The sequence below is a fragment of the Pleurodeles waltl genome, chromosome 4_2 (genome assembly GCF_031143425.1).
Source record: "Pleurodeles waltl isolate 20211129_DDA chromosome 4_2, aPleWal1.hap1.20221129, whole genome shotgun sequence".
NCBI lineage: Eukaryota > Metazoa > Chordata > Amphibia > Caudata > Salamandridae > Pleurodeles > Pleurodeles waltl.
This window is the reverse complement of record NC_090443.1, coordinates 1,050,003,440-1,050,023,400: the sequence shown is the minus strand read 5'-3', so window position 1 is coordinate 1,050,023,400 and position 19,961 is coordinate 1,050,003,440. Positions and strand designations below refer to the sequence as shown.

Below are 19,961 nucleotides of genomic sequence, written 5' to 3'. Positions count from 1 at the left end.
ATCAAGTTGAATCAATCAGTTCTTGGTCCCTGCTTCACAGACAGGAACAGAAATGATCATATGCCAGCCATGATCAATTACAAGGCAGCAAAGAAGAGTGCCACGCAAGCCAACAAATGATAAGCGACAGGCGGGCTCCGAGCCCTTTTCTACATGCACCAGTGTCTGGCAAGCGATACGCATGTGCTAGCACATGTTATTGCAGGCTCAATCCTGAAAATGTAACCAGTCACTGCAATATTAAGGGGTTTCAAGGGGACAGTCCCATTCCACGTGCCTTCTTCTCCATGGGCATTTAATAAATGTTCCTAAACAGTGCTCACAAGCGGCCACTAGAAATTTCTTCCCCCTCTAGTCACACAGCATTACTCCCAATTCAAGGCTGCCTCTGGTCTTCAGTCAGAACAGAACACTGAATGAGTGTCAGTCGGCTTCTACAGGCAGAAGCGGTTCAAAGCTGCTAAACATAACTGTGTTGCATCCTTCCGAGCCCCGGAGCATGCACAAGAACAAGCAACACGCAGAGCTCATAGCTAACATCTTTATTCATCAGCATACATCATCAAACTAAACATTTCAATATCTCATAACCATTAATAACCACACCTTAACGTCTCCCAAGTGACTACGTAAGTCTTTCATTGAGTCTCCCTACGGCCAGGGGGCCCTTGTGCTTACAGCCCTAAGACACTACAAATGGCTCCTTTGGGAGTACATGGCATGCGCTTTCATGACACAGATAATCTATTCTGGTCCTTCCAAATATGCTTCGGCCAGGGGCTGGCTCCTCAGTTGCTGCCTCAGTCCTTGGTCTTGTCATCAAAGGCCTTGCCTCCCTCTGGAGAGTCCACATAGTGAGTGTGAACTAGTTTTGTCACTTTCTGACCAGTTACAACTGGTCCTTTGGCCTACTTCACAAGAAGAGTCATCTGGGTGCTCTGTTATGACGTTACAGTTACCCAAAGATCACACAATACTGGTTCTTTCTTAGAACAATCAAGCCAAGGCGAGGGTGGGTCACACTCCCACCCACATTTCAGCAGTCTCGTTTACCGTTCCAAGTCATGCACCCGCACGTTTGTAGGTCTCTCTCTGTCTTCCCTCAGACATCTAGCTGTGTCTTGTCTCTTGAAAGTCTCCCAAGTCTGAGCTGTAATCTGATTCCCCCCAAAGATTACTACAGTCTCTGACATACAGGGAAGACTCTTACCTGAGTAGTCAGTTTGGAGTTTTCAATGGTTACACAAGTAATCTTCACAAACTTGGCTGCCCTTTTTAGCCTTACTCTTACCAAGGACCGTCTGGTGACCCCTGGTCTCAGTCGTCCATGAAAGAATGGGCCAGAACTATGGGGGTCATTACGACCCTGGCGGTCGGTGCTATAGTGGAGGTATTACCGCCAACAGGCTGGCGGTACCTACCTCCACTATTATGACATTTGCGGTTTGGCCAAAGCCAAACCGTCAAGTCAACACACCGACCGCCACAACAGTAACGACCGCCGGGCTGGAGACTTCAGTCTCCAGCCAGGCGGCCGTCACTAGGCCACCCGTGGCATTTTGACCCCACCCACCGCGATGGTTTCCGTGGTTTCTGTACCGCCACGGAAACCATGAGGGTAAGCACTATCAGTGCCAGGGAATTCCTTCACTGGCACTGATAGGGGTCTCCCCTGCCCCCCTCCCCAGAGTCATCCCCCACCCTCCCAATCCTGACCCCCCCACATATACACACATACACACACATACATACACACCCATACACACATGCATACACACATTCACCCACGCATGGATACATTAATACACACTCACAGCAACACTCACGAACATACATCCAGGCACTCACGCACTCACACGACACAACATGCATGTACACACACATCCACTCATGCACACACGCATTACACACGCATGCACGCATTCAAAGACAGTCACACACACCCCCACACACAACACCCCCCAGCCCCTCTCCTGTCAGGGAACCCGACTTACCTGCTTGCAGGGGGTCCTTCGGTAGGGGACGGGACGCGGCGCTGCTGCCAGCAGCAGCATCCACCAGCAAAACACCGCCAGGCCGTATCATGGGACATGATATGGTAGGCGGTGTTTTGTTGGCGTGGCACTGCTGCTGGCAGCAGCACCACTTTACCGCCGTCCGCCGCCATGACTGTAGACGGAATTCCGCCAGCTTTCTGGAGGAATTATGCCTACGGTCATAATTAGGTGGACTGTAGGTAGCCACGGCGACGGTATGTTGGCAGCCGTCGCCGTGGCGGTAGGCAGCATTTGCCGCCAATGTCATAATGAGGCCCAATATGTCTTTCCATTCTGGCGTCCAAGCTGTGCTAGCCATGTGAAGCTTCCCCCCGGCAGTGGCCTAGCCCCACACATACACATGTCCCTCTGATCTCCTACGGGCTTCACAGGAAGATGCAGTTACTCCTCCTCCAGATTCAAGTTGCAGACCCTTCTGAGGTCCTTTAAAGGGAATGAGCCCTTCTGCTCCTCTCATGCAAAGGTCAGGCAAGTTGTGTCCCTGCAGCTGAGAAACTAAACACCATTCCTAGGACAGACTCTCTATGGACAGACTCCCACTGTATCTTCTGTGCACTAACAGGACAATCTCCACTGGGCAGGCTGCGGGGGCCACCTCTGGGTAGGGGTTCCCCATGTGAGTACTCATGAGTTTGTGGAGCATGTGTGGTGGGTGCACTACTGCTGTTTCCTTGCTCCCATCAGGTGTCCCTTATATTGAATGGCCCTGATGAGACCCCATATTCAGTAAAGGGTCAAAACGTCGTCAACTGAACGGTTTGTGACAAACAAACTGTATAACTCGACCCTTTGAATGCTACTTATGTTCTATGTTTTATGTTGTTTGCTCCAAATTGGAAACCTACTTTTTGCTTTGGCTTTTTTGTGTATTTGCATTTCTGCACTATTTGGTGATTGTGGGTTCCGGCTCACATGGGACACTTGCATTTTTTCACATTTATTTGTCACAATACATACTGATTAATATCAACAGCCTTTTTGTGTTTGGCGCTATTATTTGTGGTGGCCTTCGTTACATGGGTCTCTTGTTTAAATCCTACAACAATCTTAATTGCGAGATTGTGCCTTGTTTGATCAAGTACGCAAATATAATTTCAACAGAAACCATTGTCTTTTGCATAATAATTTAATGAGCAGGGTTGCCTCTGTTTTTGATAGGAAAAGTACAATACGAAGGGTGTGGTTTAATCAGGTACACCCATGGCAGGGGCAGACAATAGAACACTTTCCAAGGATACAAGGGCTCAGTGGACCACAGCAAAGGTTCCCGGCACCTTGCCTCACAAGCGCTTAGAAGGGTTTCACAGTATCACAATATCCCAGATCCATTACCTGTAGTAAAACCCCATCCCTGTATGTGGCTTCTGGACAGCTTTAATCAGACCTGCAGACAGGATTCCTCCCCACATGAAGAGTCTTGACTGAAACATCAAGCACAGGTTAAACAAAAATGCCCTTGCTTGGCTAATTCAGAGAGCACTGGTCTAAGAGGCAATCAACAAATTATCAATATATTGCACCAGGGAAGTGGCACCAGGGAAAACCAAAGCGCCTAATTGTTTTTGAAGAGCTTCTGAAAAGATAGAAAGTGATTCTGTTTACTCTTGAGAAGTTAAGCCCACATTATTTGGAAGCGGCTGAATATGAAAGTGAAAAGAAACGTACTTGTGGGTGATTGGCAAAAGAGATGAATATAGATCCCACCAATCACAGTGCACCAGGTGGCAGGAAGTGGGACACATGATAAAATGGGTTAGGCACAACAGGAACCCTGGGTAATACCCCAGCAGTGATGCCACAAGTCTTGCACACATCTACATGTATCTATGGCAGACTTTTTTTATAGGCAGAATAGGAGTATTACAGATGATCACGTTGGGTACCAAAACCTTTTGCTTTAACAGAACAGCTGGATTCCTGCTTCCGCCTTGGAACACACTAGACATTGTAGTAAGCAAAGAGGTTTATTCATTGGATTCAATCCTAATGTGTCAGTATCAGAGGGTAAATATAATCTATATCACTGCCATGCTGAAACCACAAAGAGTGCAAAGGTTGGTCAAAGCATCAGTCATGGGTAGAGGTAACTTGTTCACAATATGGGAATTAGAAGCACAATCATTTTCACATAACACAGCTAAGGTGTTATTTTTGTTTTAATTTGGAACAATACACAGTAGATCCCTTGCCAGAAAATTTGACAGAGAGGATGGTTTAAAAGGGGCGGAGGGTGTTGCTCTGTAATCAGACCCAAAGAAGTAAACACAGGGAGCCTATTCAGAAAGGTAAATATACGTGTGCATATTCACTGCTCCACCTAGGTGTAAGTCTACACTTTTTTGCTATTCACCATTTTTGAGTGTAGATTCACCCCTAGGGCAATACTTACATGTCTTCCCCCCCTCAAATGAGGGGAGGAAGCCTCCTACAACAGGGTTTCCAAGTGTAAAAGCACTATCAGTAGTGATGTAGACAATAGTGGACATCAGCGCTACTCTGGCAGGGATCTCCCTCTAGGAAAGTATAGGGAAATGTATTAAAGTGTATTACTCTTTATAAAAAGTAAAGTACGACTATTTTATTCTAAAATATGAAGTAAATTAAATGCAATTTTTTTAACCCAGAACTAATACAATAAATTGTTACAACACATTAACTCATGAAATTATATGTGTTGAATATTATTTTCAATACAAAAACTTAATTTATAAATAATACTTTTTAAACAGTAATCAAACTCTCACCCTAACATATGTACTTACTTTTATTATGTTGTAAATTTTGTGTAAAATTATGTTTTAATTATTTAAAATATAATGAGGTTAATTATAGTTCAATGAGCATTTCCAAAGGAAATGCCTTTTTTGTTTTACTAATAACTTTGGCACAGTTTGACGAATCGTCACAAAACTTTCCAAACAAGTGCTTTTTTTGCCTAATGTGAGCATGGGAAGGTTTGGGGAAATCCATCAAGCGGGGACCAAGAAAAAGGGGCGTCACATAACATAAATTCCCCGTGCATTTTCAATAGACATTTTTGGAAAGCAATATCTCAAAAACTGCTGAATGGAATTATACCAAATTTGTTAGGAAGCTAGATCTTGGTCCAGAAAGTGTTTTGAGATATTTGGGTTAACATGTATTTGTGTATCTGGATGGTTAGGTTAGAGGGACTCTCACAAGAGTCCCTCAAACACAATTGAAAAAAATAAAGCATTCCGATTGGCCTAGGGGGCTTTTATCCCCTTGGCTAATTCAGTCCCACAAGAGACACCTTCTGATTCGCTGCCTGCAACATGAAGAAAAATTACAGGACTCAGGGACTTAGCCCCCTGTCCTGACTGGATTTAACTAAAAAATAATATAAGGGGGAAGGTAAGGATACCAGCCTCCCCCTCCCCGGACCCGCTTGGGAGAAGGGACCCACTCTGGGGCCAAAATAAATACTTTTTTTTTTTATGTTGCATTCTCATGGGATTCCTGTGGGACTCCCATGGGATTGCAGCATTTTAAAAAAATTGAAGTGATTGTCAAGGACGGGGGATTACGGGACCCCTCCCTCAGCCTCACTGAGACCTGGGGACCCCATCCCCCTGAGGCAAAGTATAAACAAAAGGAAGGGGCACACGCCCCGCACTAGGCAGTTTACGGCCATGGGGAGAAGATCCCTTTGGATCACTTCCTTTAAAGAAAATGGGGAGGGTGCTCAGCCCCCCTCCCCTAGTCTCTACAGACCAAAGGCCGTGCACAGCATGGGGTTGACGAGGGGTCCAAACCCCAGCAGGCAGCCAACCCCACGCTGCACACTGCCTTTGGCCATGCATGGCAGGGGGTTGGTTGCAGAGCCTGGCCTGTGGCCAGGCCCTGCATCCAACCACCCGTAAACAGCCAACCTAACACCACGCACGGCCTTTGGTGTGCGATGTATAGGGTTTGCCTTCTGGCTACGGGGACGTTTTTAAAAGGGAAGGGGGGCTCATGCCCCCCCTTCTGAGTCACTTCCGGCCCTGGGGACTGCAACTCCCAGGGCCAAACAATATTTATAAAGGGGAGGGGGCACATGGCTGCCTCCACAAGCCAGAAGAGGCCCTGGGGACCAGATCCCCTGGGGCCTTTAGAGGGAAAGTGGTGCATGGCCCCCCCAATCCAAGCCAATAGTGGCCCTGGGGATACTATCCACCATGGCCAAACCATATATGTAAGGGGGAGGGGGTGCATGGCTCCGCTCCCAAGTCAATAGTAACCCCGGGGACCCCATCTTTCAGGGCCAAAACATAGATATTAAGGGGAAGGGACATGCAGCCCCCCTCCCAAGCCTAAAACTAAGATAAGAATGGAGCACACCCCAAACAGTTTTCTTGTATTGTTAGTTGTGTCCATGAATCCTTCAATTCTACTGGATAACTCCAAAAGCAAATATTATATATTCAAATGTGATATCAATAGTGTATGATAGTTCCAAGATTATATTATTCAATTAACAGATTAAATACAAATAATACCAATATACCATATATACATACATTAAAAAAAAATTATTTGATTTTTTTTAATCTAAAACAAAGTCACATTACACACACAGATAACAGAAGTTTAACACAGATCATATAGTTCAATCAAAAACAATTAATCTCCAAAGCAGTCAGAGTCAGTAAACCCTAGTCCAATTAATCAATGGAATAAATGTAAAGTGTCCAATCTGGTGACTTGGGGCAATGGAAGTTCTTGTCATCCAATAAGAAAATTGATTGCAAGATCCAGACTAGATTCAGCCGACACGTGTTTCGTCCTATAAAGGACTTTATCAAGGCTTATCTTTTTGTATTTAACATAAGCTGTTCAGGCTATAATTTGCCAATTCTTTACGAGATCACGACACATCCCTACTTATTTATCTCCAATGGAACAATTCCCCTCCCAAGCCTAACTAGGCCCTGGTACCACATCCCTGGGGCCGAATTCCAATAAAAAGGGGGGGGGCGGCCTGGCCTCCCACCCGAGCTTTGATAGGCCCCACCAACCCCATCCCTTGGGGCCAAATTCTAATAAAAAGGGAGGTAGGCCACACAGCCCCTCATCCCCAAGCCTTATTGGTCCCCTGGAACTCCATCCCCTGGGGCCGCATGTCATTATAAAGGGTAGGGAGGCTGTATGGCCCCACTCCCTGAGTCTTAATGGGCCCATCAGACCCCGTCCTCTGGGGCCAAATTCCAAAAAAGGGGAGGGTGCCACGCGGCTCCCCTCCCTAAGTCTTCTTAGTCTCTGAGACTCTATCTCCCCAGGGCTGTATGTCATTATAAAGCGGAGGGGGTCTGCACACCACCTTCCCTATAGTGTATATGTTTTGGCCCTAGGGGATGGTGTCCATGGGGCCCGAAGACCAACCCTACGGCATGTCGCCAAAGGCTGTGCGTGTCATGGGGTTAGCTTTCTTTGGGTGGGTTGGTAATGGCTAGGCCATATGGCCAACCCTCCGCTGCGCATGGCCAGAGGCTGTCCGCAGCATGGGGTTGGCTGCATGCGGGGGCTAGGCCACAGGCCAGGCCTGCAGTCAACCTTGCCGCATGGGTTTAACTGGCTGCGGGGGTTTGTTAGCAGGGCCTGACCCTAGTGCCTCAGCGCCTTGAGACCCTATGGGTGATTAGCCGCACTTTACCAATCCAGGATTGATTGATAGGTACGGGGTGTTGGCTTTACGTATGGTAGCAAAATGTTCGTTTACGTTTAAAGAAAATCTAGAAATTCAGTGAAAAATAGGTTAAAGTAACATTATAGTTAGGTGAAATGTTCAGTTACAATAGAATGTTTTAAACTAAATAAATTACAGAATTTAGCCAATTATAGTTATCTCAAGTAACTATAACGCATGTCCTGTGGTAACTATATCTCGCACCCTCGCCATGCACTGCTAATTACCCTGCATATTACATCACTCATGACACTTTATATGGCAACAATTGCAGTGAAACTATTGATTTCACCTAACATTTCACCTACCTGTAACATTACTTTAAATTTTGTTTTGTTTCAGTGAATATAGGGTTGTAGTAACTTTGGAAGTGTAGTTTGTGAATAGTAATGGTTTTACCCTTTTTATGGGTGTATTCATATTAACATGTCCCTCCTTAAACTTCTAACTAAATATTAGTAAACTCTTCACCTTTAGGAGTAAATATTCCCCATATTCCAGCAGCCAGCCCTTGTGCCTTCCATAGTTACTGCAGAAACGTATTCCTACTTGTACAGAGATCTCCACCTCTAGGTTTGTGAATAGCATTTTCGAGTACATGAGTAGCACTATTACTTTAAGTACTACGAAATGCATTTTGTAAATAGGGCCCGGGGTTGGAAACAGGATGCGGTACATGTGTTTGAAATGGCAGTTAGAACTCAGAGGTTCTTAGAGCAGAGCTACTGGCAAGAGTATCAGCAAGGCATGAAGCGGGCTTTCTGTTGATGTCACATTGCGTATACGGCCCTCTCTGGTCTACAGGAATTAAAGTGTGTGCAAAGGAGTAGGCTTCCCTGAGGTTTCCTAAAATTGGTGATATCTGTTTAGCAGGGGCACAGGGAGATAAGATTGCTTGCATGATCATGAAAATTCTGGGGTAAATTTGGGCATTCTCATTTCCAGTGCCCCAGCTGACCACAATTGAAACATGAATTTCCAAGTGGAGGAGACTCTCCTCTTTCCCTCCCTCGTATATGTACCTTTGTTAATCTACCAACTCCCTGTACATCCTTCTCACTTGGGTCACCCTGCCTCCCATTCCTCACACCCACCCTGTGACATCTACTGGAAAGCAGGGGCGGTTTCTGGTTGAGGGCGCCAGGGCTCCGCCCCCTTTACTTTCACCCCCAGGGCCAGCCATTGCCAAAATGAAAGGAAACTGTTTAAATCTGCTTCTTTAAAAACAAAAAAACACGCACACACACACACACATCTCTTGCTTATGGTCGGAGTTGACTGCTGCTCACCGTGCTCGTTTGTTGCTGTGATGAGTCATGAGTGACACACTGCCAGCCACGCCCAAAATCTACAGTATTTGCCTGCCTGACAATCTCACCGCCCTGAGGCCTGTGAGGTCATCAGCTCGGGAAAGACATAGCCTTGAGGACCAGTCTCCACCCCCTGATGACGTGGGGATAAAGTTAGCACTGGGCGCTTCAGGCTGAAGCCCTGTAGCACCAGGGGCTTCATGTCAATCAGGGAGTTGAGAGCATGGTCACCCCACCCTTTCCCAAATCGTCACAGAGTGGGGTGTGTCCCACCCTCTGACAAGTTGGGAAAGGGTGGGGTAGAGGCTGCAGGCGGGAAGCAGACAAATCAAGTCTGCGCATCAGTTTTAAAAAAACACTGCGCAGACTTCAGATGTCTGCTTCCCGTGCTGCAGGACCTTGGACACAGTTGAGCTTCAGTGTTTGTGGTTTCACCGGCAGCTGAGGTGCGGACAAGGTGGTGTGCATGTGTCTGTGTCAGATTAGACTTGAAGCTTCCCTCCAGTCACGGCGGTGCATTGCAGCCCCCAACCCTGTGAGTTAATATCTGTGTGATATGGGAGACTACGGCCCAGCTTAACATTCTGCATGGGTTGGGAGGTATCATCCTGTGTTATGCCACTGACTTCATTTTGTCACTTATTGCATGCTTCTATAAACAGACATTACTTTGTACAAGAAGCTGGGTACATCCATGAAGTTAACGTTCTAACTCCTCTGCAAGTAGGCACCAGAAACAGGTGTAATTCTATCAACAAAAATATTGCAATTTCCTAAGGACAGCTACACTATTCTAAAGGGACATACCTCTGAGGTGTATATGTTGAGTTGATTTCCGCTTCCCACATCAGGAGCACTTTTTTAAGACACTATCTTTTCTTAAGCGCTATTCCACTTAAAGCTTCGCTGCAATATCTTCCTGCCAATGTCAGACTAAGAACAAGAAATTAATCATAGCTATTTCCGATTTACTTTTTGGACATGATATTTGGAATTACGAAAATTTGGAATCATATCTTTTTTGTGTTCTCATCACTAGGTTGAGTACTGCGAGTCTGTGTTTAAATTGTGAGTGTATTTTGGCTGTGGTGATGTGTCTAGTCTTTGAGGCTCTTGTCTGGTGCGGTGTGACCAGTTTTGCAGATCACATGTGGGGTACAGTGTGCAGTTGAAGGAACTGGTACTGGATAATGGAAGATGTCTATTTTCAATACAGAGATCGCATAGACAAGGGGGTTGCATTTGCAGTGCTGTGTAAACTTAGAATGAGACACAGGTGGAGGCCAAGTGTGTGATGTCTTAGAAGCAGTACAATAAGTTACTAACTTCAGATAGAGCCTCCATCAGTAGAATGGCAGGAGGCAACACTAGTACATTCATTTCAGGGGCTGTGGCCCAGAATAGTGGCGGTTGCAAGGAGAGTCTGAGGATAGAACTAGAGAGCAGATAGATGCCCGGGGGGCTTAGAACAGGCAGGCCTCATTGTGTGTAAAATTATATGTCCAGTGCTTAATTTGAGCCTGTGGTTACCAGTGGGGCCTACCAGCACTCATTTTTGGGGCCTGGCACTTATTTTTCTGCATCAGACATTTGCCAAGACCAAGAGAAGGAAAAACACCTAAAGGGGAAAGACAGAAAGGAAGAGAATGGCAGAAAAAGTGTCACAAAGGGAGAGGGCAGGAACCTGCAGGAGTGAGGGAAAGGGTCATGGAGTGTCTGGTAGTGGAGTAAAGAGGCTGAGGTTCATTTAGGACTATGCAGCCCTGTATACTTTTTGTGCGCATTTAATTGTACCCGCTGCATGATTTGCATAGGAAATGGCGACCGATCTCACAAAAAATGCTGTGACCGTGTAATATGAACCCCCTACTCAATCCGAGATTCCCCCCCTAACTAATAGCCACCAGCACCCCACCTTGGTCAAGCCCAGCCCCACCACTCTTAAAGTTCACTAGCAAACCCTGCTAGAAAGATTGGTTTTAAAAAGACATTCATTTGAATTCAGTACACATACCATCAGCTGCTTCAGAAGCATTTACCAGAGTGGAGATCAAATACTTCTTTCAAACAATCCTGGAAATCAGCAAGAGTTTCCATTTGTGTTTATAATTGTGAATTTCTGTCAATCAACAGTGCACCAATAGCAGCAATCAAAGCAGCATTGTTGCTGGGTGTTTGATGTGTCCAGTTTGTTTTATTCACCAGCTGATTCTTGACCTTTTATGGCATACTGACACAAAGTAATTGATTTACACCTAATTACCCAATTAGGATTACATTTAAAGGCAGTTTGCAGTTCCTCCCTAAACCTCAACTTCTCTCTCATTCTAGGAAATTGACGGCTGATACTCAACAGATCTGGTGGGGTCCATGGGAAACGGATGGAGACACAACCTCCTTTTCCCGGACATGGATGTTGTTGTAAAGGAGGTAAGACAACAGGTTTAATGTGGGAAATGTGACTGAAATCATTGCTATCCTCTTCACTATGAGAAGGGGCCCTTTTACAGACCTGCCGTTTGGACAGAAAAGCCCCTTGCATGGTGATGGGCATGCCATGAGTGCCCCAACTGTAGTGATGTCGGGATCCCTGACACTGATAATTGTTGTCATAGGCAAACATGGATCAGGTGTGTGCACCATTACATAGGTCTGATTCATGGACTGCAGTCTTGTTGGACTGAGAGAGGCGCCCAAATTGCAACCCTCATAGTGGTGGAAGGCAACGAGCGAGGTGCTGGCAGCATCTCGTGCAGTGATCAGTAGATTCTTTTGTGTTGTTAATGTCGCCCCAAGTGGGAAGGGTATGCCCAGACGTGGGTCCCGTGCTTCCCATGCCACTGGATTCAAGCTAGCCTGGCTGATGAGGGGTGAAACCCCGAAACCGGTCCCAGGATGCTTGTTTCCAGTCCAGGGAAGACCTGGCCTGGCAGTTCGGGCTGGACTGTTACCATGGGGAACAGGGTCAAGACCGATTTGCATCTGGCTGGGTCCAAACTGGAATGGCATGGGCAGCAAAAAAACGATGGATTAAACCCAGATCTGAGACTGGGGGTGAGTGTTTGCATTGTCAGCACTCCGTCCATCATTCTTTTGTGTTGTTAGGATCAGTAGGAGAGAACAGGTTATTTTACTAGTGTCACTAGAGTGAGGCCTACAGGCTCACATATTTAAAGTTCTGCTGTGATGTGCTTAGCTCACCCTTGGCCTGTATTGGGTTGCTGTGTAGTGCTGCGCAGTGCATGCATATTATACATGTGCTGGGTGTATGTGTGCCTTTGAATGGTACAATACAGGGATGGTGCAGTGCTGTGCACTGCTTTTAAGTTATATGCATGTGCTGGGTGTGTGTGTGTGTGTGTGTACCTGTGAATGTGACAATACATGGAAAACTCTGGGTTCCATTTTGGGAGACCCAGGGCTGACTATAGGAATATGAGGAAGTAGAAGAATCCCCCCAGGCTGCTTTGTGGATTCCTGCATTTCTGTAACCTGGGTGGGCACCAGGGGTTCCCCATGGGCTGCAGCATATATTATGCCACTCATGGGAGCCCATGTAAAATGTGTCTGCACACTTGCCATTGCAGCCTGCGTGAAAAGGTTTATGCACCCTTTCACTTCAGGTCACTGCACCAGGTCACTGTAAGTCACCCCCATGGTAGGCTCTCCTTGCGCAGAGGGCAGGGTGCAGGTACCTATGTGTGAGGACACCCCTGAATGAGCAGAGGTGCCCCTAAAAACTCCAGCTCCATTTTCCTGGACTTCGTAAGTGCGGGACGCCATTTTACGCATGTACTGGACATAGGTCACTACCTATATCCAGCTGCGTATTGGTAACTCCGAACATGGGCATGTGTGGTATCAAACATGTTGGAATCATACCCCAATACTGTTGCCAGTATTGGTTGTATGATTCCATGCACTCTGGGGGCTCCTTAGAGGACCCCCAGCTTTGCTCCTATAGGTTTGCAGGGTTTTCCCAGGCAGCCTGTGCTGCTGGCATCCTACAGACTGGTTTCTGCCCTCCTTCTGAATGTCTAGCTCCAGCCCAGGAAGGCAGAACAAATGATTTCCTTTGGAAGCGGGAGGCAACACCCTCTCCCTTTGGAAATAGGTGTTACATAAGGCTTTTTAGGGCACATTTGGTGCCCTCCTTGCATAAACCAGTTTGCACCAGTCCAGGGACCCCTGGTCCCTGCTCTGGCACGAAACTGGACAATGGAAAGGGGAGTTACCACTCCCCTGTCCATCACCACCCAAGGGGTGGTGCCCAGAGCTCCTCCAGGTGGCCACTTGATTCTACCATCTTGAATCCAAGGTGAGCAGAGGCCCCTGGAAGAATCTGAGTGGCCAGTCAGGCAGGTGACGTCCCAGCCCCATCCTCATAGGTGGTCACCCTGCTAAATTACCAATCTCCCTTCCTGGGCTATTTTGGGTCTCCCTCTCGGGTGGGTCCTCAGATTCGGCTTGCGAGATTCCAGCAGGACTCCTCTGCAACCTCTACTTTGACTTTCCACAGCGATGACTCTGCCTGCAACATTGTTTCCATGTCTCCTTCCAGTTACTGCAACATTCCCCCGACTGTGCATCCTCTGAGGGCAGCAAGTCTTCAGTCTGCAAGAAGCAAGAAGGAATCTCCCTTGTTGTGAAGGAGTCACTCCCCTGCAACTGCAGGCACCAACTGCAATGACAACCGGCTTTGTAGACCTCCCCTCTTCCAGAGCTGCATGGGTCCTGCATCACAGGTGGTGGTCTGGATTGGTCCCCTTGGTCACACTGCCAGCTGTCCAACTTTGGAGACGGTAAGTCCTTGCCTCTCCACGCAAGACAGTACCCGTGCACCACGTCCCTTGCAGCTACCAAGGCTTCTTTACACCTCCTCCTAGGGATCTTCGGGCTCTGGGTAGCCACAGCCCCCAGCACTCTGCCCTGTGAAGCACAGCCCTCTGCGTGCTTCTCCTGTGACGTGGGACTCCTCCCAAGGTGTTCTGAGTGGGTCTCACTGCGACCCCTGTGCTTGCTGCCTGTGGGTCGCCTGTGGGGGCTGCCTCCTCTTCCTGTGACTCTCCTCACTGCTGACGGTCACTCGGGGACTCCCCTTCATGAGATGAGCCCTCCTGGACCGTGCTTGTCCCTGTCAGCTCTGCATTTCTTCTTCCATGACATTTGCTTTTGCTAAGGCTTGTTGGTGTTTTTTCCACACCACTGACTGCCTGCAATCCTTCCAGCGTGGGACTTTGACTACATCACTTCAGGAACTCTTCAGCTGCTCCGGTGCTGCCCTGCTGACTGTCTTCATTCACCGTTGACCGGGTCCCATATCCACAGACGGGTGGGTAGTGGCTCCTGTCCCAATCGGACATTCCAATGTGAACTGGACTTGGTCCCATTCCTTTCCAGGTCTTTCTCTTCCAGCATCCACCGTTCGTTTCTTGCAGTGTTGTCTGGGTCTTGCATTATCCTCTTCTGAAGTCCTTTTGGTGAGTTTGGGGAGAACGGGTACTTACCTCTTTTCTCCTGGCCGCTGGGAAGCACTCTGGTACTTACCTTATGGGTTTCCTAGTTCCCCCAGCCCCCGTCTACCAATTCCACTTTGTTGGGTGGGGGCCCGACTTTCGTATTCCACTTTCCTAGTTTGGTCCACCCCCCCAGGACCTTCAGTATTGTCTATTATTTTCACTTTTTCTATTGCTTTTATGCTAATCACTGAATTCTAATGTGTACATAATAGTGCATTTACTTACCTCCAGTTGGGGTATTGCCTATACAGTACTTTAGTACTTGTGTTACTATAATAAAGTCCCTTTATTTTTGTAATGCTGTGTGGTTCTTTCATGTGTGTGAGTACTGTGACTGCAGTGATATTGCATGAGCTTTGCATGTCTCCTAGATAAGCCTTGGCTACTCATCCACAGCTACCCCTAGAGAGCCTGGCTTCTAGGCACTACCTACACTACACTAATAGGGGATACCTGGACCTGGGATAAGGTGATAACACCGTAGGTACTCACCACACATCAGGCCAGCTTCCTACATGTATCCCTTCCTAAACAGCTTGCGGGCAATTGAAGTGATCGCCCATAGGATTGGGGACAGGGCTTATAGCCTTTTATTGCCTAAGAATCCTCAACTGTCCTTTTTGAAGTAGAAAAACAGTTTACCGACTCTGCTGGGACTTCCAGCCCACCTTGTTGTCACCGTGTGATAGCAGCTGGTCACCGAATGACCATTCCAGTGTTCTACTCCATTGTCTTCAATGGAGCTCTCAATATGTCAATGTTCTAATGATCGAAACAGCACTAGAGATGGCAAACACAGACATGTTGGATCAGCCTCTCGTCTCTCTCTTGCACGTGCCATACTGTCATCACTTGTGCTGCCTTTTGCCAGTTGGTTTGGGCTCATTCCATGGGGCACCCCCATCTCCTCTGCTTCATCGGTGAGTTCCTCAGTCATTTCGGCCACTAGGTATGGAGTAGATGGTGTGATTTGTCTTCAAGCTCACCCCCTATCCCCCAGATCGCTAATTCGGAACCCCGGGTTCTTGTGGGTGTCTTTAAGACCCCACACCTGGGATTCTTGCCAGCGTTTCATGGCTTCTCATGCCACTTCAGGAATCCAGACCATTTTCCTGGGATGAGTCTGTTCTTGGGTCCTTTTAGTATTTTCTTGAGGTTATTTATGCATTCCGTATGAAACATACCTTCGTCTGGAAAGGGCTCAGTTGTATCACTGTTCTAATGCACCTCCCAGTGCTCTTCTCATTCTGACAGTACCTCGCATGGCCAGGAGTCTAAGGGGGGGGGGGCTTGCCTCGTCTCAGTTCTTCATCCTACATCTTCTTTTTACTACACCCACAACCACAATCAGAGAAGAGCCGCTTAGGTACACTGCGGCCTCTCCCGGCAGTTCATCACCACAGGGACATTTTAAGGATTTTTGGGACCTTGGACCACATGTGTTTAGGAGGCCCCTGTTCGGAACAGCTCTGAATTTATGATCCAATTTCAGCTCTTTCATGCCCTCTTTGGCCAGGTCACTGACAGTGCACATGCACACTAGCGGGCTTTACATAAGCACCAGTTACATTACACAAGGTCACATTCAGTTTTTTGAGCAGCAAAAATTAATTGATTTTTGCAGAATCACAGAATGTTGAGCCAACGTTGAGACTCAACCCTATTCCCCAGTTTCAAAGTCGGCAGCTCTGGCCGTTACGCCACATCTCCGTCTTGTGTGAGGTGAACTCATTGGACTTTCCTAGACATTTGTTTTGTGAATCCAGGTAAAGCTCTTTACTAAAGGTGTTGAGTCTCTCCTGATATCTTCTGAAACTGGACTCTTTAAGTCAGATCAAGCAGGCGATATGAACATTTAAATAGAGTCTACCTCTTTGCAAATTTTTCATGAAAGACTCCTTGCTTCTATTCGATTCAAGGCGCTCTTATTGCGTATTCTTGACTCTGTGCCGACATATATTCGTCTATTAAAAAAAGTGCATGTAGCAACCCTTGTAACGACTACCCTACAAATTTTATTGACAGTATTTAAAAATTCAGTGAAATATTGCTAGATAAGACCTGGATAGACAGGGTAATGAGGTGATACCTGAGAGCTTATACCCTCAGTCGTCAGCCTCTGTTCTAATAACTACGTCAAGGTTTGTTGGGGGCCTTATGAAAAGCTACTGATTCCACGACGGTCGATAAGGTTGCTCGGCGGGGTGGCATAGTCGCACCAACACTTTTTACTTCATATATTAATGGAGCACTGGAATATCTTTCGAGTTGGTGAAACTTTACTCCTACCCCAGCCGGGGGAAAGATGGCTGCCTTGCTTTTCATGGGTGAGCCCTTGCTGAGCTCAACAGCAGCAGCGGGACTACAACTGCTCATAAAAAGATGGACATCCTTTTTCAAAATACACGGTCTTAAAATCAATCCATCAAAGACAAAATTCATGGCTTTTAATCCATATAGAACTTTTGAAGGTCTTTATCAGTAGGATATTCCCTTTGGAATAGGTGGCCAAAATTGACTTCTTGGATATCAATTTCTCGTCCGTGTGTCTTGATCTCCACGGATCATTTGGCTTTCCATCACAGAGCCACTGCTACGATAACTTGCTGAAGATATGACTCTTGGGCCATTTTACCAGCATCAGAGGTCTACCAAGCAAAGGCGTTATCCGCAGCTTTATATGGCTGGAAGATCTGGGGCGATGCAACCTTGAGTGAGCACTTTCTAAAGTCCCCATTAAAACTACTATGAATGTCCCAACTATTGTCTTGCGTTTACATTTGGGGTTTACAAATGTAGACATTCAACAAATCTTAGACCACTTACCTACTGGGTTCAGCTTTGGTCCATCCATGTCCTAGGCCCCTACAAAATGACCTCAGTGAAACCCTTCCTGTGAAGGATTCCCTTGATTTACCATCACACTCCACTCTTGAAGTAATGAACTTTCCTGATCTTTGTGATCTCAGCTCTGTTACACCTAAGGTCTCATCTCTTCTAAAATCTGGTCACTGGAATTTCGTGCCAAACATATCGCTCGCTGGAGCACCGCGAGGTGGTCCAATGAAGGACATTTTGGATTTTAAAACTATTCTGCATTTTGATTCAAATTTAGATGAGACAGACCCCCCATCAGCACAATCTTTAGACCTGGAGGCTAGGCTTGGTATATTACCACTGGCCACGGCCTGTCCCACAGTAGAAGAATCAATATTGATCTTACTTTTCTGTTCTGTAGATCACATGTACAGATTGAAAAAGATCACCCCGTATGAAGAAACCTGGGGTGCGAAATTATCCACTCCATCTCACCCCAAATCAATCCATCCCACCCCAATCCAATCTGCTCCAGTTCGCCCCACTCCAATCCAAAACAATCTACACCACTCCAGAACAATCTGCCTCACTCCAATCCAAAACAATCTGCCCCACTCCATTCCAAAACAATCTGCTCCACTCCAATCTGCCCCACTCCACTCCAAAACAATCTGCCCCACTCCATTCCAAAACAATCTGCCCCACTCCAATCCACTCCATTCCAAAACAATCTGCCCCACTCCATTCCAAAACAATCTGTCCCACTCCATTCCAAAACAATCTGCCCCACTCCAATCCAAAATAATCTACCCCACTCCAATCTGCCCCACTCCACTCCAAAACAATCTGCCCCACTACGATCCACAATAACCTGCCCCACTCCAATCCAAAATAATCTGCCCCACTCCACTTTACAACAATCTGCCCCACTCCAATCCAAAATAATCTGCCCCACTCAATCCAAAATATTATACCCCACTCCAATCTGCCCCACTCAACTCCAAAACAATCTGCCCCACTCCAATCCACCTCATTCCAGTCCACCCGCATCCAATCCAATCCAACACACCCCACTCCAATCCAACACACCGCACTCCAATCCAATCCAACACACCGTACTCCATTACAACACACCCCACTCCAATCCAACATACCCCACCCACTGCACACCAATCCATCCCACTGCAGTCCACCACACCCCAATCCAATCCAACACACCCCACTCCAATCCAACAAACCGCACTCCAATCCAACACACTGCACTCCAATCCAATCCAACACACCCCACTCCAATCCAACACCCTCACTCCAATCCAACACACTGCACTCCAATCCCATCCAACACACCACACTCCAATCCAATCCAACAAACCGCACTCCAATACACTACACCCCACTCCAATCCAACACACCGCACTCCAATCCAATGCACTTCACCCCAATCCAATCCAATCCAACACACCCCACTTTAATCCAACACACCGCAATCCACTCAATGCACACCAATCCATCCCACTGCAGTCCACCACACCCCAATCCAATCCAACACACCCCACTCCAATCCAACACACCGCACTCCAATCCAACACACTGCACTCCAATCCAATCCAACACACCCCACTCCAATCCAACACACGCACTCCAATCCAATGCACTGCACTCCAATCCAATCCAACACACCGCACTCCAGTCCAATACACCATACTCACTGCACACCAATTCATCCCACTGCAGCCCACCACACCCTCACTCCAATCCAACACACTGCACTCCAATCCCATCCAACACACCACACTCCAATCCAATCCAACAAACCGCACTCCAATACACTACACCCCACTCCAATCCAACACACCGCACTCCAATCCAATGCACTTCACCCCAATCCAATCCAATCCAACACACCGCAATCCAATGCAATACACCACATCCACTGCACGCCAATCCATCCCACTGCAGCCCACCACAGCCCCACTCCAATCCAACACACTGCACTCCAATCCAATCCAACACACCAAACTCCAGTACAACACACCCCACTCCAATCCAACACACCCCACACACTGCATGCCAAGCCATCCCACTGCAGCCCACCACACCCCCACTCCAATCCAACACACTGCACTCCAATCCAATCCAACACACCACACTCCAATCCAACACACCCCACCCACTGGACACCAATCCATCCCACTGCAGTCCACCACACCTCAATCCAATCCAACACACCCCATTCCAATCCAACACACCGCACTCAAATCCAACACACCGCACTCTAATCCAATCCAACACACCACACTCCAATCCAATCCACCGCACTCCAGTGCAACACACCCCACTCCAATCCAACACACCCCACCCACTGCACGCCAATCCATCCCACTGCAGTCCACCACACCCCAATTGAATCCAACACACTGCACTCCAATTCAACACACCGCACTCCAATCCAATCTAACACACCGCACTCTAATACAAAACACCACACTACAATCCAACACACCCCTCCCACTGCACGCCAATTCATCCCACTCCAATCCAACACACCCCAATCCAATCCAACACACCC

At 47.3% G+C, this 19,961-nt stretch overlaps 1 protein-coding gene across 4 annotated transcripts in view; it reads left to right on the top strand.

Moving 5' to 3' along the window:
- Positions 1-19,961, top strand: part of LOC138293717 (equilibrative nucleobase transporter 1-like) — a 383,365-nt gene that overhangs the window by 174,623 nt on the left and 188,781 nt on the right. For all 4 annotated transcript variants that reach the window (XR_011203087.1, XM_069233048.1, XM_069233042.1 and 1 more), the window contains exon 3: positions 11,388-11,486. The gene's annotated coding sequence lies outside the window, so the exon portion shown is untranslated. The remainder of the gene's footprint in view (positions 1-11,387; positions 11,487-19,961) is intronic.